This window comes from Poecilia reticulata, chromosome 21, assembly GCF_904066995.2.
Source record: "Poecilia reticulata chromosome 21, P_reticulata-male-v2, whole genome shotgun sequence".
Lineage (NCBI taxonomy): Eukaryota > Metazoa > Chordata > Actinopteri > Cyprinodontiformes > Poeciliidae > Poecilia > Poecilia reticulata.
Window position 1 is genome coordinate 25,117,552 of NC_088850.1, and position 26,729 is coordinate 25,144,280.

General features: G+C 38.9%; 2 long non-coding RNA genes across 3 annotated transcripts in view; both read right to left on the reverse strand.

The window, feature by feature from the left end:
- Positions 1 to 20,006, reverse strand: part of LOC103458050 (uncharacterized) — a 36,379-nt gene extending 16,373 nt beyond the window's left edge. The window contains exon 1 of one of the 2 annotated variants that reach the window (XR_014085628.1): positions 19,791 to 20,006. This is a non-coding gene — a long non-coding RNA (uncharacterized LOC103458050). The remainder of the gene's footprint in view (positions 1 to 19,790) is intronic. The other variant, XR_532523.3, reaches the window with a different exon arrangement.
- LOC145549781 (uncharacterized) lies at positions 13,666 to 15,388 on the reverse strand. The gene is made up of 3 exons (XR_014085627.1): positions 14,848 to 15,388; positions 14,243 to 14,357; positions 13,666 to 14,148 (listed from the first exon to the last, which is right to left on the reverse strand). It is a non-coding gene; the product is annotated as an uncharacterized LOC145549781 (long non-coding RNA).
- Positions 20,007 to 26,729: the final 6,723 nt, after the last annotated feature.

The following is a 26,729-nucleotide window of genomic DNA, read 5'->3' on the forward strand; positions in this document are numbered from 1 at the left end:
TGTAGTAACCATGGAAACCAGACTGAAAGACATCAAAACTGTTGGTCATAGTTAGTAGACAACTGTTGAAACAGCTTTTTCAGTCATTTTGGTGATGAATGGGATGTTGGAGATCAGCCTGTAATTCTGAAGCAGTGATTTATCCGGATGTTTTATCAGTGGTTTGATAACTGCTGTTTCTAAAGCCTGAGGGAAAACATCTGAAGATGAGTTTACTATTTGAATCAGATCAGAGGGAATGACAGGCAGAACTTTATTAAGGAAGGTGTGGGTAGGACAGGAGTTTAATTGGTTTATAATTTAAAATTTGATTTATAGTTGAATAGTTGAAACATTAGGTCATGCTTAGTAAATTGCTTCATTGTGATATCTACATTTCTTCAAATTAATCTCTTTTTTTCAGTTTTTTTTCCAGAAGAATGCAGATGAGTAAGAATGATCCCATTCTCAGTTCTGTTACCATTTTCAACATCGTATTACAGACACACTACTTATATAGTATACCTCTACTCATCCTCCTGCTTTGGTATACTGTGTCATACCTAAGCACAAGGATATATAAATGCCTTTGTTGTTTTCTCAGAATGATTCTGAAGCCTCCAGTGCTGGATAGCAAAGGACATCATCAATTCAATATTATGTTTTATCAATATCGTAATATCCACATAAAAAGTTACAAGTGACACGTTTTATAGGTAAGTTAAGCGTTTTTTTTTTACAAGACTGTCTGATGAGACCCCAGCTACAGTGACAAAAAGCCCTAAACTCTGTCATCATGGCAGTTATTCAATAAGATAACAACAAGGCGTGTTACAGATTTTACTAGGAAGGGATTTTCATTGAAGGTGCAGCACATAAATCTGGACAAACAGCTCGCTCTGCTTTTTGGGATGACACAAATCATGCCCTCGTTAGGATCAATAAAGTAAAACACAATGCTGCAAAAGAACAAGAACAAACTGTGAGGCTCTGGAGGATTCAATAGCCCCAAAGAATGTGTGGGAATGGGGAGCTCGGGTTAGAGGAGCTCTTCAGTCTCACCAACTCTGCCATGAAATAGCGAGAGAAAGGGCCATTGACCCATGATCCAGGCTGAAAAAGAAATCACTTGTTCCCATAAAGCCCGTCTTCCATGTTGGCAGAAAGTGGTCACATATATGGCTTGCAGTCAGGCGAATGTTTTAAGAGGGATGTTGAGGAGTGGGGAGGTTTGTCCGGCTCATAGTCTCCAGTCGCTGCGCAAAATGATGAACAGCCTACTTCTAAAAAACTGTGCACCACTTCCTTATCCAAACACAAGCTATCAGATAAACACAAACACGGCTGCATCTTGTAAAATGAATCTGAGACAAATTATGTAGCTCATTAGGCAGCTGAGGTGAAGCTCCTGAAAACATTGCAGAGTTAGGGAGGGTTTGTTCAGCTCTTGTTTGTTTACTGGATACAGCCTGCTCATTTGCATCCTCCTCTCCAAGTGCAGGAAAGCTGAAGAAGGTGCTCATGTCTTTTGTTAGAAGGGAGTTTGTTCAGCTTTTTGGGTAGCAGATGTAATTCTAATTCTCTTTCTGCATTCTGATGCAGGGAGCAGATGGAAGCAAATCAGTTGATATTATTGTTATTATGCTATGGACACCTGCATGCAAAGCATTTAGCTTTGAAATTCTGTTGCAAGTAAATGAATTTCAAATGACTTTACCCAATAGCGTTTCCAAAAGGCCTAAAGCACACTGCCAAAGTTTTAACAGACTGATGAGGCCAATAATGTTGCATGCTCTATCACTAACGGGGTAATCACTACCAAAGGGCACTGTGCCTTTAGAATATGCCAATTAGCTCACCACTCTTAGCTAAGAGACATTAGCTTCCACAATGTTTTGTGTGCTTTTGACCAAAAAATAAAATGTTGACACTAGTTAAGCATTTAATAATCTGGTTTTGAAGAAATAAAGCAAATATATGACAGGGAAATCAAAATGGGGGGAGTAAGAGGAGAAGAGCAGGAGCCTCAGCTGTAGTCACTGCGGCAAGATAGTGAAGAAAACTACAAGCAGGACATCACAAGAACTGCTTTCAGAGACAGATAAGATAACGCTACATTAATGATCCCCGAAAGGGGAAATTTGTTCTTCCCAGCACAGCACATAACAAAAATTTAAATAAATAAATAATGCTATTAATAAAAACATACAACAAAAAATAATGAGCAGTGATAGTCTGAAAGATACATATATCACTGAGTATATTACTAAAAATAATTGAAAATGCACAACTCTGATACATGTGTATTAAAAAAGTCTGAGCCTCAGGCAGAAAGATTTGCTTGAATGTTCCTGTGAAAACTTGGTTTTTTGTGTGTCAGTTTAGTTCCTGTGTTGTCTGTCTGCCCCTGAATGCTCCCACCTGTGTCTCCTGCTCCTGGTCTGACCTTTGTCTTGTGTCAGATGTCAGCCTGTGTCTCCCCGTGCCCATTTTGAGTCTTTCCAGTTGCAATAAGGCTAGAAACTCAGTGTCTGAGTTTCTAGCCTTATTGCGCACCTGTGCTGCCTGGACTTCTGTACACCTTGCTTTCATCATTAAATCATATTTTCATCATAACCTCGGTCCTGCCGCGTCCATCCTCACCACCACAAAACTCCACTTAATGACAGTTCCTTAGTACATCTGGGCTGTAGTAATTGTTGCCTATGTCTGCTTCTTACTGTAGAGGGGATGAGAGGCATAATGCCTGATAGCTCTGATCTTCTTCAGCAATCTGTCTCTTATCACCACTTCCAGTGGAGTAAACTCAGCCTTTCGTATGAGTTTGTTGAGTCTTTCAGTCTGGTTTCCGTGATCACCACAGTACTGAGACTGCCCTTGTCAACGTGTTCACTGACAGTCAGGGGTGCTGCCAAGAATCTTGGGGCCCCTGACAAAAAATTGTATTGGGCCCCCCCTCACGCAGCTGCTGTTACAGTGTCTTGAGTCTATCTGACCCATCAAAAGCGTCACAATTTCAAAGGCTTGCAACTGCCTTGCTTTCTTTGGTCCAATACTGATAACTAGTACAATATTTACTCCTCATGAATTTCACAAGCAAGATTAAAATTCAGTCTGCATACAGTATGCAAGTAGGTTGCTTACATTTTTTCTATTACTGAAATGTCTCCCCACGAGCAACAGTCAAAAGCAACATGCAAAATATACATAAAGCAATCCAGACTTCTCAAAACATGCTATGTAGTTGCATTGTATTCAAGCTGCAGTATGTAACTTTAATAAAAAAAATGTTTTCTCCATATTTGTTAAACTGCTACGCCATGTCGTAGCAGTTTGTTATAGATAATCTGTGAAAACAATCAATCTCCTCCATCTCCTTCCTGAACTACTATTGCTAGCTAAAGTAATGCATTGTTCTGACCAAAACAACAGTTGGACGCTCTTAGCGCTGTCAATCAATTTCATTCACTCACTGCTAAATTTGCTAATGGTGGAGAAACAACTTATTGTTACAAGAAAATCATTTACCGTATTTTCCGGACTATAAGCCGCAGATATCTCTGCCGCTCCAGGTTGTCCACAACGACGCAGCAGCAGCAGAGGGGGCAGACACCCAAAATTTGAGTCATAACAGGTCAAATGAATATCACATTTATTATGGTTGTAAAAGAAAAAGTTGCCAAGTTTAGATTTAACTGAACTGATTATGAGGGTGCATGGGTTTGAAGAGAAAAATCTCCTTACTGTCTGTTACTAGCATGTGCTAAATGAAAATGGGCACTTTCTTCTGCTTCTTTAGATTTCAACGGCAGTTTTCATCCATTATTTCCATTATAGTTGCACTACTGCCATCTATTGGATCCTAATATCTATACCTCAAATTCTCATAATCATCTCAGTATTATTTAAAAAACAAAAAATCTTTTTCCCCTCAATGCTATTTAACTGATCAACAACATTCTCAAATTTCAATTCCCTATTAAAACCTAATTCAGTTTTAATGGGCAATTTCTTCTTTTATTTCCAATTTTGACTTCCAATGATTCACATCCTGCTAATGAGCCCCCTGGTGGTTGAAGAAAAATCCACATACTATAAGCGGACTCTAAGCCGCATAGTTCGAAGCATAGGAAAAAAGTAGCGGCTTATAGTCCGGAAAATACGGTATCTGCCATCACTGGTAGCTATGCTTACTGGAGAAAAACTGGGTTATAAATTAACACTCTTGCCTTTTCCCTCTATTTTTTTTTTGAAAACTTGATTTTCTAACTTTTCTTAGCAGCTTAGTAACTGCCACAGTCGTTAAGGGCAAATATGGATGTGTGTTTTTTGGTCTGGGAGTGGGAACATTACATTTTTACTGCTAAAAACAATCTTCGAAAATACAATATGATTAATTTTGTAATTGACAGGGCCCCAATTTTTTAATTTCTATGAACAATAAATAAATAAATAAATTGTGGAGGGTCCCCTGTTGGTCAGGGCCCCTAGAATTGTCATCACATTCCTATTAAATTTTAAAATATTGCAACCAACAACGCCACCTGAGATCTTGGAACCAGGAATAGTCAGCTTCTAATATCTACAAAAAGGCCACGCCAGGTCGGGAGAACAAAGAGAGGTGGATCATAATGTTTAAAAATGAATGATTTATTCTTTCCAAAAGTTTAAAATAGGCCTACAATAGAATATATACTTTAAAGGAGACAGTTTACAAACTTCACAAAATACATATTTCACAATAGCTCTTCAGTGGCAAGTTCTGTTTTCAAATCCAATTAAAAACTAAACAAGAAATTAATACAGAAAATAAACAAACACTGCAACCCAAACAAAGAAAAACATGCAAAGCAAATTAACAGCAAAAAGCAAGACGAGCAAAGCAACGAACAAACTAAATAAAACAAATCATGCAAGCAATTGACAAATTAAACCTACATGCAAACAAAATAAATAAATAAAGTACAAACTGTAAATAAACATACTGAAAAATAATAGAGGGACTCACCATAAACGGTTGAACCCTGGCCAGAATAAAAATAAATCATCAATTGGGTAAATGACACCCAGCTGAAAAGGCATGAAGCAAAAGCAGGGACAAAACAACGGCGTTGGCGTGGCTGCGCTCCCCTTGCGCCACGGACAATTAGGCCAGGTGCGCACCAGGAAGCGGCAGGAGGAGGGAGGGGGGAACCACACAGCAATCCACTGCCAAGTCCCGAACACCTCAGGATCTCGGTTAAGAACTCCACGCCCACGACGTGTGCCTGACCACACGAACTCCCAGAGAGCAAAACGGGACCATCAACACAACCACAATCCTGAAGACCATTATTTGATGCTTGAGGAAGGACAGGATCACAGAAGCTCCCACAACGCCGTCTCCACAGCTCAAAACAAGCCACACCCCTGGCTTTAAAGGCTACGTTGGTGCCGCCCACCACTCACCTTAAAGGTGAATCCAAATCAACATACCACACACAGTTCTGGTTCTGTTGGATCTCAGTGAAGCTTTGACACAGTTGGCCATGACATATTACTGAAATGACTGGAGAATTGGGCTAGTTGTAGCTCACCATCAAATGGGGACCTGAGCAGCATAAATAAGAAAATTAAGTCAATTTCCTCATAATATTAGTTAAAGTCATTATCACCACAAACACTTCCTTCTTATAAGTAAATTGAATTAATAGATAAAAACTAGATAGAAACTGCAAGGCATATCAGTAGGCACATGATAAAATGATTTAAAGCCCACCTACAGCAGCCAGCCCTAAACTTTTTTGTCCCCCACATGCTGTCCCAGACCAACCAAGAGGTCCCACACTACTTTTACAACCTTAAATCCCACAAATTCTTGCAGGATTTCATACTTAGGCCTAGAGTGGTGGGCAGAATAAAAAAAATTACAAAGGGAGACATAACCTCAACTATTAAAAATATCTGGGTTGCCCCAAAATAACATGGGTTACAAGAGGCACAAAACAATGCAGTTATTTTCAATAAACACAGTTAAGATAAAAGCATATCACCAAACATACTGCAAAAATGCTCAGAGTAGAATTAAATTCAGAAGCTGGTTGCAAACAAGCCAGCAGCAAAGGGGCTGTGTAGCACTAGTGTAAAAAGGGGGATGAACCTCTCCACCGCCTGTAGTAATTTATAGAAGTTTTTGTGTCAACGTATTATGCACAGTCGGTAATAAAATTTACAGACAAGTAAGAAAATGTACAGAAAGCAATCACAACCCACTCAACATATAATGCTTAATTTAAAATGTGATTAACCCTCGCCTTATAATAAAATTCTCTCAACAAGATCTTGACAAGGAGGACAGAAGAAGAGAAAAGAGGAGAGGACAGAGGGGAGGATGGTAATTCAATGTTGAATTACCATCGCTTGCTTTCTAGGTAAAATACATATTCCTTCATTCATTCACATTCAGGACATAACCGTTTCCCATCAAGTATCCTGAAGTGAACACCTCACCCTCCTAGGCAGGGGGTGTGGTGTTTGTATGATAATGGCATTAGGCACTGTTGACATTTTTTGACATTTTCATCCTCTGATTGTAAGAGCTGGAGGCAGGGGAGTATTTGGGGTCCAGGTGGGAGATGTGCTGATATTACCCCCACAAGATGCCTCCCTGGGCGGTTGCTCGTCACCATCCATCCATCCACCCAACCATTTTCTACCGCTTATCCAGGGTCGGGTCATGGGGGTCGCAGCCTAAGAAGGGAGGCCCAGACTTCCTTCTCCCTGGCCACTTGTTCCAGCTTTTCCAGGGCAATCACGGGCCGTTACCAGGCCAGCCAAGAAACGTAGTACTGGGTCTTCCCCGATGGGATGTGCCCGGAACACCTCACCAGGTAGGCGTCCAGGAGGCATCCTGACCAGATGCCCGAGCCTCAACTGGCTCCTCTCGCATGAAGGAGCAGCAGCTCTACTCTGAGTCCCTCCCGGATGACCAAGCTTCTCACCCTATCTCTAAGGGAGAGCCCAGATACCCTACGGAGAAAACTCATTTCGGCTGCTTGTATTCGCAATCTTGTTCTTTCAGTCATGACCCAAAGCTCATGACCATAGATGAGGGTGGGAACATAGATCGACCGATAAATCGAGAGCTTCACTTTTTGACTCATCTCTCTCTTCACCACGATAGATCGGTACTGCAGACGCTGCGCCAATTCGCCTGTCGATCTTGAGCTCCCTTCTAGCCTAATTTGTGAACAAGATCCCGAGATACTTAAACTACTTCACTTGGGGCAGGACATCCCCCCAGACCCGGAGAAGGCACTCTACCCTTTTCCGGCTCAAGACCATTGCCTCAGATTTGGAGGCCACTTCACACTCGGCTGCGAACCGCTCCAGCGAGAGCTGCAGATCATGCTCCGATGAAGCCAACAGGACCACATCATCTGTAAAAAGCAGAGATGCGATCCTAAGGCCACCAAAATGGATCCCCTCAACATCTTGGCTGCGTCTAGAAATTCTGTCCATGAAAGTAATGAACAGAATCGGTGACAAAGGGCAGCCTTGGCAGAGTCCAACTCTCAACAGAAACGAGCCCGAATTACTGCCAGCAATGTGAACCAGACTCTGACACCGGTCATACAGGAACTTGACAGTATGGGCCCGGTACCTTCTCCAAGTCCACAAAACACATGTACGGTGCGTGAACTCGCACGCACCCTAGAGGGTGCGTGCGAGTTCACCCAACTGGGCATTTTTTTTGTTGCAAAATCCATTCACCACATCTCTGATGAACACAAGGAACACCTTACAGCCTGAGTGGTCAGTTACTCTGCTATAAAAAGATGAGCCTTTATCCACTATTACACTGCTTTTTTTATTTTCTATTTATTTATTTTTTTTAAACTTTAAAATATATCTATATACTGTTCTTTTTATCCATCCCCTAAAATGTATACATTTATAAACAAATTAAAATGCGAGTGTTTTTGCGTTTCAAGACCAAAGATTTTTTTGTGCACACGTTGGCTAATAAAGCTAATTTGAATAATAATTCTAATACAAAAATATCTGATTAAAAGTTTTAATGTAGATGTAATGTGTAGGTTCTTGGAGGATGTTCGATGTGTGACCAGCAGGTGGTGATCTTTTTTTTAAGTGACAAGATGCACCCGAACACAGATTTATCAGTGCACAATATTTTAGAACCAATATTAAACATTTTTAAAAACGAGGCTTCAGGTCTACTACTCGGTCCCTGAAACAAAAGGAAAAAAGGACGGACAAGTTCAATTATTCCAAAATAACAAACATGCAATGCAAAAGAAATTAGTAAATCAAACAAAAAGAAAACAAATTAGTAACTTCAATCACAAAACAAAACTATAAAAGAAAACAATGGAACAAATTATTGTCATCGGCTTCCAAATGCCCTTCTATGGGGCCAGAGGAGTAACGCCCCGCCCACACAGCCTGCCCAATCCGCAAAAGGGTTAGTTGAGAGCGGCCAAAACAACGGCAAGACAAGACAGCAGAGCGTCCAAAGCACTGCAGCTCCAAACAATCAGTTGCCTGAAACAGAAAACCAATTAACAGATAAAACAAATCAAAAGCTAAATGGCAGGTAGCTTACCCAGGGGTGGAAACACAGCCTAACCCGGGAGGAAGCGGGTCAGCAGGTGAGGACCAGATGGAAGCCGCACGCCACAACAACCTCCAGCTGCAGCCGGCAACGCCATCAGAGCAACACTGCAGAAACGCACGACAGGTGTAGCACGCAAAAGCCAACCATGATCTCAGCCACAGATAGCAAAACTCCCACTTCTGATCGCAGACGAGTCGACCAAACCCACAAGCCGACATGTAGCCGCCGACCGTAGCAACAGTGGGAGAAACAAAGACGCACGCACCCTGCAGCGGCCCGCCCAACTATAAAGGCGGGCCTTTATAGGCCCACCAATCAACAGTGCCCGGTGCACAGAGTGGTGGAGGGTGGAACACCATCCCACCACAGATGTTTTCACAATAAAATATGAATTTGATAAAACATGGTGATTTAGTGAAAGAAGTCATTAACGTTTCAGCTTGTTGCCAAGAACAGGAAGGTTGTCTTCTTTACTCTGAGGGCAACAACTTTAACCTGGTACACGTTTACTATGGAGAACACAGACCTGAAAGACAACTGATTTTGACAGGAAGTAAGTACTAGGAATGTAAGCTCTGTTGTGAGAATCGAACCATTTTAGTTTGATTCCTGTGTTAAGTGTGCCTTCTCGTGTTAAATTGGCCTACTCCCAATCTCCCAAGTCCTTTTCTGTGATTCCTCCCTCTTATAACCCCAGCCCTCTGACCCTCCCCCATCCCCTTTTCACTTCAAGCAGCTCCAGTGTGATGGAGACCAGGGGGTTCCATCCCATGTTGATTATTGATATTATGTTATTTTCAGTTCAAATGTATTTTGTATCAGTTCTTTATTTCAGTTACTTTGACATTTGGTGAACATTCTTTTTGGGTAGGGAGACTGGCCATCTTTCCTGTTCAGAGAATGTGGGGGGGAATGTCAGTTTGTTTTGATTTAGATTAGTCAATTTGAGTTAATTGAGTACTTGCCTTTCTGGGTGTGTCTCAGCAAGGTGGAGCAGAGAGGGAGACAAATGCTCCTGGAACATACCAGCTTCCATTAAGAGGGGTAACACTCTGAGGATTTATTTTGTTAGTTACTTTTTGATTGACCTTAGAATAGTTTAGTTTTAATAATTTGCATGCATGTAAATATTTGTTGGATCATTTATTGTTGGTAGGTTTGTGTAAATAGTGTTTGTTTGTCCTTTTTTTTGTGGTCACCCCTTCACCTGGTGTAAGTGGAACTTGCCTCAGGTATAAGTGTAAGCTGCTGTGTTTCACTAAGTGTGGTTGTTGATGAGGATGTTGGTGTAACTTGGAGCTCCGAAATAAAAACACCTCAAAAGACATATTGTCGCCTCACTTCCTCCTTACCAAAGCAGAGCCTCCGCCGGTCAAAGTGACATCCAGCTTCATGCTTTTGGTCATGTAATAATCATCCTCAATGTTCCATTTGATGGGAGCATCCCTCTCCTTGAAGGCCCGAAAGCTGTCCAGCCACATTTCGAGTCTAATGCTGACCCGCAGTAAACCATCTATTGTCAAACTGAGCTTCTTTTCTCTGACATTTTCCTCTAAACTCCTTTTTGATGATCTGATATCTCAATCCAAAACACCAATCCTAGTTTCACTCACTCACATGCATGAATCCACTGCCTGCTGCAGGTTTTCTCTCTTCCTGAGATCTATGATATGTGTTACAAACCTACACTCGCAGGTCTTTCAATGGGGTGGGAGATGGGGAAGGAGGTTGTCCGGGTTGGAAATCTGACGGTTCTGGAATATTTTTAGAGCTGCAGTATAAGAAAAATTGTTGGAACAGATGAGTGAAAAAAGGTTATGAGCTGACAGCTCAAATGCACTGCAAAAATGTTTACAGTCTTTGCCCGTAGGAAGTCACAATAAATAAAGGAGGAATCCATCACCAACCTATAATTCCTATGTTTCAGTAAAAGCCTATGAATTTTAAAACATTGTCAAAGAAATATACAGCTCTCCAGAAAGAGGTAATAATTTATAGGAAAGGTGATGGAATGGACTTTCCATGTAGTGTAAATACATCTGTGTATGCTGTCACTACTGAGAACTATAAAAAGCACAGCTATATTCAGCAGAGATGATTGGATAATGCCCCAATAAAAAAAAAAAAAAGCCTGTATCAATTATTGCTGCTGCACCTCATGACAACCTTTATGTTTCTATATTTATATCTCCAATGAGCTTTTTTACCTCCTGCCAAACTGGGAGGAACAGGCAGGTCTCACCTTTATTCAGGAACATCTGACAAAGACATCAACTTGTGACAGTCGAACAAAGATCAAAGAAGTAGGGAAAAGAATAAATCAGTCAGTGTAAATATCGACTCTCCACCACAGTTGCAAATTAGCTGCAAAACTCAAAGAGTGACAGCAACTAATCCTCTCATTTCAGCAACTAAACACACATCTTATTAACATTTTCTGGGAAAAAGAGATAAACCCTTAGAACAAAAAAATGTACATACAAACCTCTTTATCTCCTCATGGGACGTAAAGAAAACGCAAAGAAATACCAAAAATGCCTGTGGTGCTGCTCAGCATAGATTAAAATAATAATATTACATATGTATGTTTTCATCACTCTACACCAAAAGTAAAATATCCAGTTAAACATACTTAGTAGCCATCAACATACCTGGTAGGTCACACGTTTTGTCAGGTTGTCATTTAGCCAGTTTTGCCAGCTTGTGCAGACAACTGATGAGACACATGAACCCAGTCCAATTTTAGCAAATCTTACATCATGGGATTCTGTGTCAAGGAAAACACTGTATATGTATTTCATGAAGCATCCTGAGCTGAGTGAATCTGCAGCAGGCCAGAGAGACCAGGCATAAGTTTGGTTATGCCATCACTGGGTCCCACTTGCATTCATTCCTTAACTATGTCATATGTATATCATTTTAGAGTTGTGAAGCTTTGGCTACTACTTTGAATTGTTCAAAAATTTTGTGGTAGCCTAGGAAAATGTTCTTTTAGAGCAGCAGTTCTCAATCCTGGTCCTCAGGAACCACTGTCCTGCATGCTTGGCTGTCTCCCTGCTGCTGCACACCTTGCTTAAATGAATGGCTTGATGACTGCAGAGGAAGTCATGCAATCATTTGAATCTGCTTGGCCAGAATATAGAGACACATCAAAACATGTAGGACAGTGGTCCCTGAGGACCAGCGTTGGGAACCACTGCTTAGAGCAGGGGTCCTAAACTTTTTCCTGTGAGGGCCACATAACTTTTCCCTTCTCTGCTGGGGGCCAGAGTCAGTTTGTAACAGAAAAAGTGTGACGATTGAAGGAGTGCCTAGATGTAAAAATGTATTGTTTTCCAGAAAGCACAACCAAATAACATTCTCTGGGTTCTTCACAGAAAAAGATCCAGGAAGGATCATAGTTCGTATTTTCCTAACTATGAGCCGAACCGGACTATAAGCCACAACCCCAAAGTTTTTTTTTTTTTTAAACCAGTGAACATACACATATAAGCCTCAGATATCTCTGCCACTCCAGGTTTTCCACAGCGATGCAGCAGCAGCAGAGGGGGGCGGACATCCAAAATTTTAGTCATAACTGATCAATTGAATATCACATTTATTACGGTAGAAAAAGAAAAAGTTGCCAAGTTTAGATTTAACTGAACTGATTACGGTCGTTTCCGAACGATAACTGTAACAGTAAAAAGTGCTGATCCTTCGTGTTGCTACTAGCATGTGCTAAATGAAAAAGATTTCAACAGCAGCTTGCATTACCTGAGTGAAGTTGGCCCCCCCACCTTCTTCAAATCAGACAAAATTGGTGTCAAACGTTTGTGCTACGTTTGTGCTGGTTTGTGCAGCAAAAATTTTCGTTTGTGCTGCTATCATTTTAAAGATATAAAGAAATGTTTCTAGAGGTCATCCAAGGTCAACCACCCCCCCACCTTCTTCAAATCAGACAAAATTGGTGTCAAACGTTTGTGCTACGTTTGTGCCGGTTTGTGCAGCAAAAATTTTCGTTTGTGCTGCCATCATTTTAAAGATATAAAGAAATGTTTCTAGAGGTCATCCAAGGTCAACCCCCGACCCACCTTCTTCAAATCAGACAAAATGGGTGTCAATCAACTCGGCTACGTTTGTGCAGCAAAAATTTTCGTTTGTGCTGCTTTGGCTTTGAAGATATTAAAACAAAAGTTTCTAGAGGTCATCAGAGGTCAATGATCACCTGTTCATGTTGAAACTGGGAATTTCATTTAAATTATAAGTTGCTAACCTATGAACATGAATAATTTAATTTTAACCTGGAAGAAATTCAATTCAAACTAGCTCTTATTTAGAATGAACAGGTACACTGCAAAAAGTCCCCTTTCAAAAACAAGAAAAAAAAGTACAAAAATAGGGTATAATTTTCTTAAAATAAGAAAGATTATCTGCCAACAGAACAAGAAAATTTATCTTGTCAAGATTTTCTAAAACAAGAAAAAATATCTAACCAAGATAAACCTACAATATCTTAAAATTAGTGTATTTTTACTTAAAACAAGCCAATTTTACTTATACGAGTAAGATATATTATCTTATTTTAAGAAAAATTATCTCAAGTAAAGAAAATGTTACTTGACAGTGAATTTCTTGAAATAGCGTAAAATTTTCTTATTTTAAGAAAAATGTTCTATGTATTAAGAAAATAAATCTCATATATTCTATTTGTATTAGTAAAATTGGCTTGTTTTAAGTACAAATACACTAATTTTAAGATATTTGTAGGTTTATCTTGGTTAGATATTTTTTCTTGTTTTAGAAAATCTTGACAAGATAAATTTTCTTGTTCTGTTGGCAGATAATTTTTCTTATTTTAAGAAAATTATACCCTATTTTTGTACTTTTTTTTCTTGTTTTTGAAAGGGGACTTTTTGCAGTGATATACCTAAATCTAGTTTATTTTTATTGTTGCATAGGATTAAAATATATATTTCGTCATAGCTTTACTCAAGGTTCTTATGCCAAGACAAAAATCCACAAATTGATCCTGTGAATACTGGAACAAGAGATGTTATTGGCTTGCTGAAATGAAGACATAAGTTCAATTACTTTTAACATCTTTATTACATTTAAGTTTCACATAAACACAATAAAACATGACTACTGGTCAGAATTTAAAGTCTGGATGGGCATCTGATTCTGAAACAATCCTGTAAAATGACAGAACAATGACGATCTGACACATCTGCCGCACTAAGAGTCAAGCAAACCAAATTGTCCAAAGCAAAAAAAAATCTTGGGATTAGATGTCAACAATAGGAGCTTCCTCCGCAATGAACTTCTTCCAATAAGCCATAGCCTTTTATATGTGGAAGTCTTGCCTCAGTTACGGACGGCGTTCTCAAGACGTCTGTCAGCAGCACAGAGAGGAGTGGCCACAGACACACGGATGCTGAAAGGTGTAGTAGCTATGATGTCCTCCTATCAGAAGATCAGGGCAGACATGGTTCCAATGGCCAGTAGAAAGTTGGTTTCACGATCACCACAGAGCTGAAAAGTGGTCTTGTTTGAAGTTGTTGGGTCATCTGCTAATTGGAGCACAGACAGAAAAACAATCACAAAACAAACCACGTTTTAGGGACTAATCAGTGTAATGATGAATCAGTATCATAAATTTCTTACCTCGAGAATGTGAAGGATGCCGCCACTTGCAATTCCCAAAGTTTCTTTTAGATGGTGCAATACGTGATTGGAGATGTGTCTGGCATAGGCTTCACCATGGCAACAGTTTGGTTTACTTGAAAAATAAAACAAGTCTTATTTTAGTTAATGTGCTCAATTACAATATTACATGAATTCAAGGTGGCAAGACAGTCATTTTAATTAAATCAAACAAGGACTACTTAAATTCACCAATTAAAAATAGTGTTTAAAATATCCTGGTAACAGTGTGGAATATCTAACCTTTTTGACTCATTGCATTTAAGTTTTTAAATTACAGCACATCAAACACCCTCAGTTAGTGAAATACTAGGCGGAATTGCCCTTTAACCATTTCCCGAATCAGAAGCTATGAATGAGAAGCCATCTTAGCTATGTTAAAAAACGGAAGCTACCAAGAACTCGTGTCGATATTATTTTTAAGCCACAGCTATTGTGGTTAATAACTGTTCAAAGATCATATTCACAAGAGCGGCTCTTTAACCGCGGATGAAAATTGGCATATCACGACATGCTAACTAGCTTCAGTTAGCTTATCTTAGAAAGACAGACAACTTTAAACTTACCTCTGAGTACCGCAGCTGTAAGGCCTATATACGTAAAAAAGTCCTCCATCTTCATCCATGTCCAACCGAGATTAGAGAATTTGCCAAAAGAAAATCTTATAAAAGTACAATAGATAAAAGCTTAGTTAGGCTGTTACAACTGAATTAACCGTTAATCAGGGCAGTTAAATGATCTCTGGCGTTGCCGTTAGTGATGTGCGGATTGATACTGAAATATCGATTCTTCCGATACCAGAACTTAATTCTTTAAAATCTATTGTCAGATCCAAGGATCAATACTTAGAACACTTTAGTAATTTGAGATAATGTAGATTAACAAGAGCACATTAGAAAGTAACTAAATTATTGAGATCTTGCCTAAATGAAACGTTTTTAATGGGAACTACTTTTTCTTCCGCCTGGTAAGTATGTAAGGACGTAATGCCCAAGCGCAGCGTGCTGCTGACGCTCACTCACTCAGAAATGAACATGCTGACAAGATTATAAAAAAAGTGACACGGAGCTATTTCAGCTGTCATTTTATAGTAGTTTTAATAATTAAACATTGCTAAAAAAAAATAAAGGGAACACTTAAACACTTAAGTGAACACTTAAGTGTTCCCTTTATTTTTTTGAGCAGTCTATTTAGTAGGGTTATTACTTAACTAATTTTCCTTTTTTAGTTTGCAACTCCATTTTCACATGTTTTGTATATTTCTGCTGAATTAAAATAGCTTATAGTAAACAAGATTGTTGTCTTAATGAATGTACTTCTGAGTTTAAAATGAGTGCATCAGAGTACATTGTGTTCTTTTTATGAAGCCAAGATATGGATTACATTTATTTTTTATTTAATTAAGAAACAAATTAACTGTCTTTCCACAAAGTATGGGATCTGTATTGCCAATACCAGCTTAAATTTTGCTCAGTATTGGATCAGAAAGAAAATCTGTTGTATCGAACATTAATACTATCTCACTGACATTTTGGGCGATTTCCCATTTGGATTGTATGATGTCATAAAAGGGGTTACAAACATGATGAATAAAATATTGTTCAAACTAATATTAGTAACTTATAATGTAAGAATTTGAAATATAAACCAAAATTTAAAATATTTATCATGACATTGAGCCAATCAATATTGTTGATTCTAATCTCATTGTGTGGAAAACCAGCCATTTCAAATCACACATCAATAGACATTTCATGACATGTCAGTAAGAGGTCCCACATCTTGCATCAAGAAGATCAGATTAAGGTCCATAGCAGATGGAAACATGACAAGAATTATCTTGATATATAAACTGATATTGTCTCTGAAATTGTTGTGTTAAATGTCAACCGTTTAAATATTAAATTATAATTTCCAGTACACTCTGCCAACTTATACAAGAGTATAAGTTCATGGGTTTTTTTTATTTTTCATTGACAATAACATTTGGACATAGTCTGTTTTAATTATCTGAAGACATTTCATTAAGTATGTGATTTCGCTTTCTGTGCTTGAAATAAGAAATTTTTACTTATATAAAATAAGTTCTAGACTTGAAGTTTGATTGGTAAATATTGATATTCTAGATTCTAGCACATATTTACTCACAATAAGTAATATTTTCTTAATATTAAGCTTTTATATCTTACTGAGATAATCAAGTACAAAAACACTTAAAATAAGAAAAATATTCTTACATAAATCCCTCTTGGTGAGAAAAATTATCTTGTCAGAAAGAAAACAAGAAAAATCTCCTTAATTTAAGATATTTAATCTTACTAAGATTTCAGTTTTTGCAGTGTAGGTACAACCATAGACATAATATAAGAATAGATGCCTCATGATTGAGGGCGGCCATCTTGGAGCAGTCCACCACTCCACTCAGCGTTATATGTGTAGCAGGCACAATAATAGATCAGCGCATGTAATCGATCATTACACGCTTTTTTGTTGCTGGAGAACTTATTCAAACATCTATCAAAGCTACATTTATAAACAATTGTATTTTTTTTTTTTTTTTCATTGGTACATAGTTCAGTATATTTAAATATGCGATTCCACTTAATTTTTACTACCTTCTGCATCATTAATCGACTGTAGTTCAAAATCTACTATACCTAGACACTTCAAACCTGGACTAAATTATTCTGCTCTAATAGCAGAATATGTAAAACCATGTTTGGGATTTGTTAAAACTTTGTCTGATTTGTGAAAACTTATTAAAATTCGATTTTCACCAATTTTGGCACCTCTTTCATTACTAAAACTTTTCTAATAAAAAAAATACAACTCATAGACACTTCAAACCTGGATTAGATTATTCTTCTCTTCAAGATGGATATTGAAAACCATGTTTGGGATTTGTGAAACGTTTTTCTGATTTGTGAAAAATCAAGAAAGTTAGATTTTCAAAACATTTTTGGCATCTGGATCACACTAGAAATGATACTGAAAACTACAATCCTGGAGTGGATTATTTGAATTTACCTGGCTTTAGATTTTGACCAGAATGAAACAAAAATTGAAAACAGGCTATTCACTGTTGTTATGAAATGTCCTTGCTTAAAAAATAACAAATGTCAAACTTCAAACTTGGAAATGTCAATTAAACACATAAAATTACATCAAAAGTTGAGATTATTTAACCAGTTTTTTGCATGCAACGTTACATTTTTGTTCAGAATTGATCCACAGTGAACATAATTTTCATCTGTCCTTCACTTACAGCAAACCCTTATAGTAAACATGCAAGCATGGAGCAAAAATGAGTGCAAGCAATTCCTTTAACCTGGAGGCACCTTCTCACAGATGCTGGCTCAGATAAAGCAGCGAAGTACCACAAACAACTGGGGGATAAAGCATATGCAAAACAAAAAGAGTACTTATGCACTACTACTTTCGTAGCTGGATGTAGATTTTAAAAAAGGCAATACCACAATAAAGAAAACATTCAGTTGTTTTAAGTAATCACCCACTTCATGCTCCCCTTACGGAAGGTACTGGAGATGAAACGAATGCAATAACAAATCTATATGAAGATTGAATTACAGGAGAGGAAATTAACTGCTAAAAGTTAATTTAACAGCAAAATGATAAGTGTTAAAGAAGTGCTCATGATCCAAAACAAGTGTTGAAAATCTAACTTTCTTGATTTTTCACAAATCAGAAAAAGGTTTCACAAATCCCAAACATGGTTTTAAATATTCTGCTATTAGAGCAGAATAATCTTGTCCAGGTTTGAAGTGTCTAGGTATAGTAGATTTTAAACTACAGCCGATTAATGATGCGGAAGGTAGTGAAAAATTAAGTGGAATCGCCCTTTAGCTATTGGAAGCTAGAAATCGGAACCAACTTCAGCTTCGTGCACTGTAGCTAATATTAGCTGGTATCTCGCTGGTGGACATAAATACAGTAAAGTAATATTATAATCACAAAATATATACAATAATATGTCCATCTTACTCGTGAAATGTTGTCTGTTGAGCCTCACATCAATAGTCCATCAATCAGAACAACAATATCCCTCAGTGCTGAGGCATCTTCTGTTGTTTTGGTTGAGCAAAGTAGGAAGACGACCTCTCCAAGATGGCCGCCGTATTTCCTGCACCGGAGCAGCCAATGCGGGGTCTACTCTTGTACTATGTCTGTGGGTACAACACCTCCCAAAGCTATCTCGGTGACCTGTATTTTAGCTTCTGATCACTAGAGGGTGCTATTAGACGAACTGTACATTTGAAAAACAAAAAAATAAGAATAAAACCAAACATGTGCTTTGCATCTACTCACCCATTTTGAGCTCAATGTTATGATCAAGAGCAATCATCAACACTTCTTTTTAATACTTCATAGCAGTGCATCAAGGTAGGTTTGTCCACTTGGATCTGCAGTATGCAAGGCTCATAAAAGAAATTTACTTTTAAACATTTTCCAAAACTGTAGCTATTTTAGTACAGTATAATACATCTAATCTGTGCAAAAAATAACAACAATAATCTGGCTTCTCCTCCAACTGCAGAAATGCACCCCTCAACAACCGTTCAGAGCCAGGAGATTGTCTCAAGGCAGAAAATGGCAGAAAAACAATGTACTGTTCTAGGAAAACAGTTTATCTGCAGTCATCACTGGCTATGCTGACCTTTACCTTTTCATTAATATCTTCAAAGCCAAAGCAGCACAAATGAAAATTTTTGCTGCACAAACCAGCACAAACATAGCCGAGTTGATTGACACCCATTTTGTCTGATTTGAAGAAGGTGGAGGGCTGGTTCACCTTGGATCACCTGACCTTTTGACCTTTACCTTTTCATTAATATCTTCAAAGCCAAAGCAGCACAAACGAACATTTTTGCTGCACAAACCAGCACAAACGTAGCCGAGTTGATTGACACCCATTTTGTCTGGTTTGAAGAAGGTGGGTCGGGGGTTGACCTTGGATGACCTCTAGAAACATTTCTTTATATCTTTAAAATGATAGCGGCACAAACAAAAATTTTTGCTGCACAAACCAGCACAAACGTAGCACAAACGTTTGACACCAATTTTGTCTGATTTGAAGAAGGTGGGGGGCCCAACTTCACTCAGGTCAATATGGCGGCTCTCAGTCCGGACCTGTGGGGCACTAGATAGTGTAATAAGGCATATTTTCCATGCTTTAACCTCAATAATATGATCTTTCATCATGAACAAAGTAAGAATATAGTGTAATTTAGGTTTGACCTTCAACTGAATGGAGAACGAGATGAACTTAAACCGTAGCCTAGTAGCCGTTAGAGCTAAACTAGTAGCCGTTAGAGCTAAACTAGTGGCCGTTAGCCGTTAGAGGTAACAAGTTAGCTCTAACGGTGTTTGGCAGAAAATGTGAAGTTGTCTTCTTTTTTTTTCACACTTCCAGCTTAGAAGTCGGATGATATCTGGGAATGCGTTTGTTTAGTTCGTATCCAGTACTATAACCATTTTAACACAGACTCACGTTGCCCAGCTTAACCGTTTCCTTCTCATCGCGGATCTCTCTCGCTTACACACACAATGCTGCAGATACAGGGAAGAAGGGCGGGGCTTGCAGCGGCAGTCTGAATTCTGATTGGTTTAAACTCACTGGAAACTAAACTTCCCATTGGCTAGGTAGACCACCTAGCTTCCCTAACCTCCGTTTCTTAAAGAGGCATCCCCATTTTATGTGGGTTACATTCACAAAATATGTTAATGAATTTTGTCACTGTTCTCAACTGTAGGCAAGCGTTGAGCAAATGTACAGACCCACTCCATAAAATAGAATAAGACTGAAAAGTTATTTTTTTCAGTAATTCCATCATCAAGTGAAAGACATTATATAGATTAATTAGGGTGACTGATGTTTTAATATATTTATATCACTTGGTATGCTTAATAACTGCTAAAAGTATATTTTCAAAAGTACTATTCTGGCAAGCCTCATCAGGAAGTAAATCCTAATTTAATGACAAAGACTGTGTGGTATTCACATTTAAGTCTTGGCCTTATTCTTAGTACAAAAATGGCCTTCAAGTTCCATTTCTGTGGGTGCATCAGCTCCTTTACCCCATCATCCTGTTCCTCACAATACATCCCCATCTTGATATGAGCATTTTGAGGGTAACAGTTACAGTTTTACTGCACTGTTTTGTGATAGGATCAATTGGAATGCATGTGTGATTGAAATTATCTTTTTTTCTTCCTCTTTTAAAGTGCCACAAGGTGACATTTGTTGTGAATTGATGCTAAATAAATAAACCAAACTGAATTGAATAGACAATCCCAAGTCATATGCATTTACTTTTTATATATTTTCTACTTAATACTTATTTATTTTCTTTTCCTTAATTTTGCTGGTGGTCTCCCAGTTGGTTTTCCAGGATGTCTGAAAACGTTGCTGGTGATTTGAACATCTCAAATAAGTACATCTGAAAATTAAACAACTCATCACTCATACCTAAATACTGTAAAATAGTAATGTATTATTACGACTTACATCATTGTCTTTATTAGATTTGTCGGTAACACTTTAGTTGAAGGGGGGTGAATAAGACTGACATGACACTGTCATAAACATGAGTAAGTCTTCATGAATATTTATGACTGTTGTCATAAAGCCTCATTTGGTAAATTATGGCACTTTTAATACACAGTTGACATTATTCAAAATGTCTTGGTTATGACATATCCGATACTATCCGATTCAAATGCGACCTAACGTCCAGGCCGCATTCATCCGAACTGAACGTCACCGATACTAAATAAATTCTGCGTCCTGATACGCTCAAGTGGGAAGAAAACCAACCATGACGGACTATAATGAGGATTAAGTTGTTAATATGCTGCACCGGTTGAGCAACAACTTCAAATATGTAAGCTAAGCTCCACCGTTAGCCTCCATGTTTGCTTCCGCAAACACTGAGCACTTCTTTCTATGGCGGTTGGCAGAACACTGAGAACGCTGACGCTATTGCGCCCTCTACTGCGCATGCGGAACACTTTCAGGTCGTTTGCCCGTTCAGACTGCAGGACACATACAGGTGGCATTTGTGTGGCTGTGAGCGGCCCGGCAAAAAATAAAAATCAGATTTGATAAAAAATCGGAATTGGGTCAATTCAGGCTGCAGTGTGAACGCACCCTAAATTTTGTCACACCCTCATTATGTCTTTGTCAAAGCCAAAGCCTGCAGTTCATGTATTGGAGAAATAATAAAATGTTGATGACATTTGAGGATATTTTTTAAATGTTTTTTGTGGGATCTTTTATCCCGCCCAGACTCTGCCTCCAGCGGCCCCCGGGTAAATTGAGTTCGAGACCCCTGTTCTAAGGTATGTCTGATTTTTTTATGATCCATTCCAGTTCTTTTTACAGTGGAATCTGTTGTACAGATACTTTAAGAACTTCCAATGAACTTCGACAGGCAAGTCACTTTAATTTACAGTCTGTAAAAACAAAAACTTAAATTGTTTTCTCTTTTATCTGTGCTTGAAACTTCTGTGAGGAGATCAGGTATTTCACCAAAGTGGTTTACAAGCTTAGAAGGCAGATAAGTGAAGATGAACAAAAAGATTTAGAACTGATAAAAAAAGGTGAGACAGGACAGCCTGCTCCTCTTGTGTACACTTTCTGCTGTTCTGCTAGAGGGGAACTTAATGCTGGAATGCAGCCCCCTTTGGTGCTGTGTTTATTTTCAGATATGACTGGGCATGGGAAGGCTGGAATGTCAGACTCTCCAGGGGAGCGTCTCAGAATAATTTGAAGAGAAAGCTGGATTTCATTTAGGAAAAGTTTACAGGAGAGATGAGGTTAGGCGGTCACCAGAGGATGTATAATCAATTAAAGGGGAATTACAACTGTTACACTTATTAGCAAAACAATAGAAATCTGAATCTAGCAGCCAGAGAAACCTAACAGTGAAGCGCCATGCAAGTTCCTTTCATGCATCACGACTGGAAATGAATGTGGTTTCCTCAAAAAGAGCAACAGCTAAGGATGAGAGGATGAAATGGACCATTGTTAAAATTGAATATTGGGTCTGGAGGACAACGCACATTAACTTTTTCAATCATTCACAGACGACTTATGATCTAGAGTTTTCCATAGTTTCCTTCTACATTTTTAAATAGCTTTTTTCACTGTGTACCCTCCCTTTACTCCATGTCAGCCTCCCCAGCCTATCAGGTTAAATATTAATTGCAGTACTCAGGATGATCACCTGTCAGGCTGACAAAAACAGCAGCAAAAAATGTTGCCATTCTTTTACACATTGTTTTCCTGAAGGACTGTGTGTGTGGGTGACAACAGAATGAGTTCCTCATGTAGACTCAGTTATTCCTTGGGAGGTGAGGAAATGTTTTATATGTCCTCTCAGTTGTATAAGGACAAATTCAGGGTCAAATAAGTAAAGAGCTAAATGTATACATAATATAATGTTGATATAAAAATAACAGACAAAAGTTTCCTTCAGTAAACCTGCTTTGAACTTTATCTACTCCAATCGCTTCTTTTTTGTTTTTTCTTCCTTTTTTTTAGGAGAGTTTGCTTTTAGCCTGTGTGGGTTTCTAATCCAAAATCTTGTTTTCATCAGTTATCAGTAGAAAGTCACCAGAAACAAACATGTGTTACCTTTGCCATCATGCTGAATTTAAGCTTTGCATTTCTTCAACAATAGCTGTTTCCACTTTTCCAGGTTTAAATAATGCAGACTTATTTTCTATGGTTGTTTGCACACATAATACCAAAACCAAAGATAGAGCAGCAAATCACCCAGTTCTAAAGTCATTCCACTGTGAGAATAGACTTTGAAATATTGTTGTTAATCACTGAACAGTTTAGCACCACAATATATTAAATATCTGCTGTTGTAACAACCTTCCAGACCTCTCAGGTCCTCTCAGGTCCTCTCAGGTCCTCTCAGGTCCTCTCAGAGGTCTGAACCATGTTTGGTTCTGGCATTCAGCTTCTATGCACCACCAATCTGGAACAAACTGAGTTCCTTTAAATCAAGGCTGCCTCTGATTCTCAACAACTGGAACATTGATCAATATATTTGATATCTGATGCTTCATCTTGATGAGTTTGATTATGGCATTTGACAAAATATGATGTTACTTGTTTCATAATTGGTTTACTTCATAGATGAGTTTAATTTATAGATGACAATATGTTCCCTTTATTTACTGTTGGATTATAAATTAGAATCAACCAAAGAAAATGAACTAAAGAACACAGAAATGAACTCAAACAACCCAACATCCTCACATTTGTAGGTAAAATCTCAATGAATTTGTGACAGTTGTTTATGTGAAAGCACATTCAGAGCAAGATGACACATTTTTTCTGTTTCTTGTCCGTGTTCAAACTGTAAAGATAAAACCAATATTTCCCATCAGTTGAAGTGATACTGAAAGCTAATACCATGTCATGACCTCATGATAAGGACCAGCTGTGAGCAGCTAACTGGCACATGGTCAGGAGGCAGATTAACTCAAGAAAAATTTGCTCTTTAACACAGTGGACAGAGTGTGATGTGATGTTATTGATCCCTTAAGAGTTCCTGTCTTTTCCCTTCCACATTGATGTCAGAGGTCAGGGTCGGCTGCAGGGCGGTAGCCTCAGAGGCAGAGAAAACACAGGAACACTTAAGCAAGGCATCATTGTGTTTTTCTTACACTTTAGAGGCAAAAGTGTAATGAACTGTGTGTGCTTCTCCAGACAGAAGTCTCGCTGGTGATGGAGCAGACAGATTGCCGTGACAGGCTACATTACTTCAGTGTAATTTAACACAATGGTGGCGTCTTTTAATGTGCTGAATCTCTGCTAAGTGATGAAATTCATGAAAGGAGAGTTCAGAGGCAGACAGTTCAAACAAACAATAAAAAGCTCTCAGTAATCCAAAAAGGAAGCAAGAGCTTCGAGTCTCACTCTACAAATGTAAACAGAATTCCATCAATTCTTGCTTTATTCTCTAATCTGAGTCATAAAGTCTTAAGATTTGAATGGTTTTTAAAAACATTTCAACAAATCAGAGATGACATTGACAAGGTGATTACACTGATGAAGGAAAATAGCAGGCATGAAAAAGCAAATAACTATGCATTTGATTTTATCACAAGCATTTGATTTTTATGACAGGCCCAACTGTCCAGCAGCTAGTTGGGCATGTCTGTTGGAGACATGCCCAACTATCTCAAACAGTCTAACTTACCGTATTTTCCGCACTTTAAGGCGCTCCTAAAAACCTTTAATTTCCTCAAAAGCCGACAGTGCGCCTTATAATACGGTGCACCTTATACATGGCGCACCATATATTGAGCCACAACAGGTCTAGCAACTATAGCAAGCAGCCGCCGACTTCATTTTCGTCCGAAGAAGAAGTGCGCGGTGCATGCTGGGATAGTTGTCAGAACGCTGGTTTGTTAGTAAAGTTTGACTGACCTATCTACCTACCGACCTGATAATCAGGTCGTCTGCAGGTCATTCAGCACCACGTTCTCCACCAACATGCTGTGCGCGAACGAAGAAGGGTGACCATCGTCCGGCCCAGTCACGGAAGGCTCTCCTCGCCGACCCGAGTCGGACTGTTTTGTTGACATTCTTTATGTCAACTAAGTGGCTTTAGATATTCATCCGGGGTGCTTCGACTAGGATTACCAAGGGACCAGCCCCTATATATTTAAAGCCGGGGGTGGAGGGGAAGAGAGACAGAGACTGCGGTGGCAGCGTGTCGGTTGGTCTTTGTTACCCAGAAAGCAGTTGGGCACAATATCGCAACACCAACACCGTGAGTGAAACAATGACTGGGGCAGCCTACTGTATAAAGTACTCGGGGACCAATTCTTTATTATAGATCCACATTTGTAGAGTACGGAACAAAGGGACGGGTGGCAACCGTAACTGTAGCATCCATTCTATGCGCCTTATAGTCCGGAAAATACGGTTCAACATTCTGCTCCAGTTTTCAGGAAATGTATTTCTGTGGGTCGAGTTCTGTTATGTCACTTTAAAAAAATGCATTTTATTTAAATGTTTGTTCATCCAGGAAGTTCCTTGACAACATCTCTGACCTGGCCATGGCAGCTCACCAACACAAGCTTCAGAGACTTCACCACACAGGTTTGTGGCCTAGTAGTCTGTCTTTGGCACAAGGGGGAGCATTTAACTCAAAAACCCAAGGAGCAAAACAGTCAAGTTTTGGTCCTTGGGAAACTTGACTGTGTAACTCACATTGCTGTCATCACAGTTTAACACAAATATTCTCAGTATTTTTCTTAATACAAAGAAAAATCACCTTAGTGATGACCCAATAAAATAATTATTTTCTTTTTCCCAATAAAATCCAGGATTCAATAATTGTTTTTAAAAGTCACCAGTCAGGGCCTCTTGTGGTAACCGTCCCCCACCAAGACTTTGTTGGAGGAAAGTCTCCTGTTGTAATCTCTGATTGAGTCGGAGCGCTACTTACAGGACGGGCAAAGGTTCCCCACTGCCTTAATTCTGCATACTGGGCCTGTATACTCTCCTGTAGTCTGGCCTTCTGAAAACTTTGTAGATTATTATGATGTCAGTGTTAAGTGTTTTTGCACGATCAGAATAGCAATGTAAATAAGTAATTGTTTGTATCATTTTGCCTCATGAAGTAAAAGCCATTTTTTCAGTCTGCCAGTATAGACATATTTATTTTAGCAATAAAAATGACAAGAAAAAGAAAATCTGACCTTGGAATTCAATGAACCACAAAAAAATCATTTCAAAAGATAAAAAGTGAGAAAATCTGTCTGTATCAGAGATATTTTTCTGAAAGGGATGCTTACAATGGTTAGAAACAGCCTGCGATAAAAACCTGATACTGTGAAAGTATTATAGTGTTTTAACCACTGCTTTCCTTTTGAAATATTAAGATCCAAGTTCTGGGATGTAGCAAAGTACAAACGAACAATATTCTGAAAAGCAGTATTTAAGTTCTAAATATGTAACTGTCTACACTGAAGCAGACTGTGTGTAAGCCTGGTCATAAGAGTATTTCATATCGATCTTAGGCTGACTGAGTTCAGGTTGATCGCTGACTTATTAATTGTTCACATAGTCATTGATTACAGCCCGCGTGAATGCAGCCCCACTGATCTGCAGCAGTTATGGACATGAGCTGTGGCTGGACGTCTGCTGGTTGTATATTCTGGAGATAGGAGTGTGCGGGAGCCTGTCAGAAAGCCAACATCCATCTAGCATCCCGGGGATGAGCGGGGCATGACAAAGCCCCTGAACCTCAGCCTCTCGCTGGAGGATTGGGTAAAACCTCAGTGTCGTTCACGCTCTGCCTACTCTCTGTCTGCTTTCTTAAGACCTGCCATGTGACTGAGCATGGCGGGGAGCAGAGAATGTGCGCGCATGTCAGGGCCACAGAAAACATGAAAATCT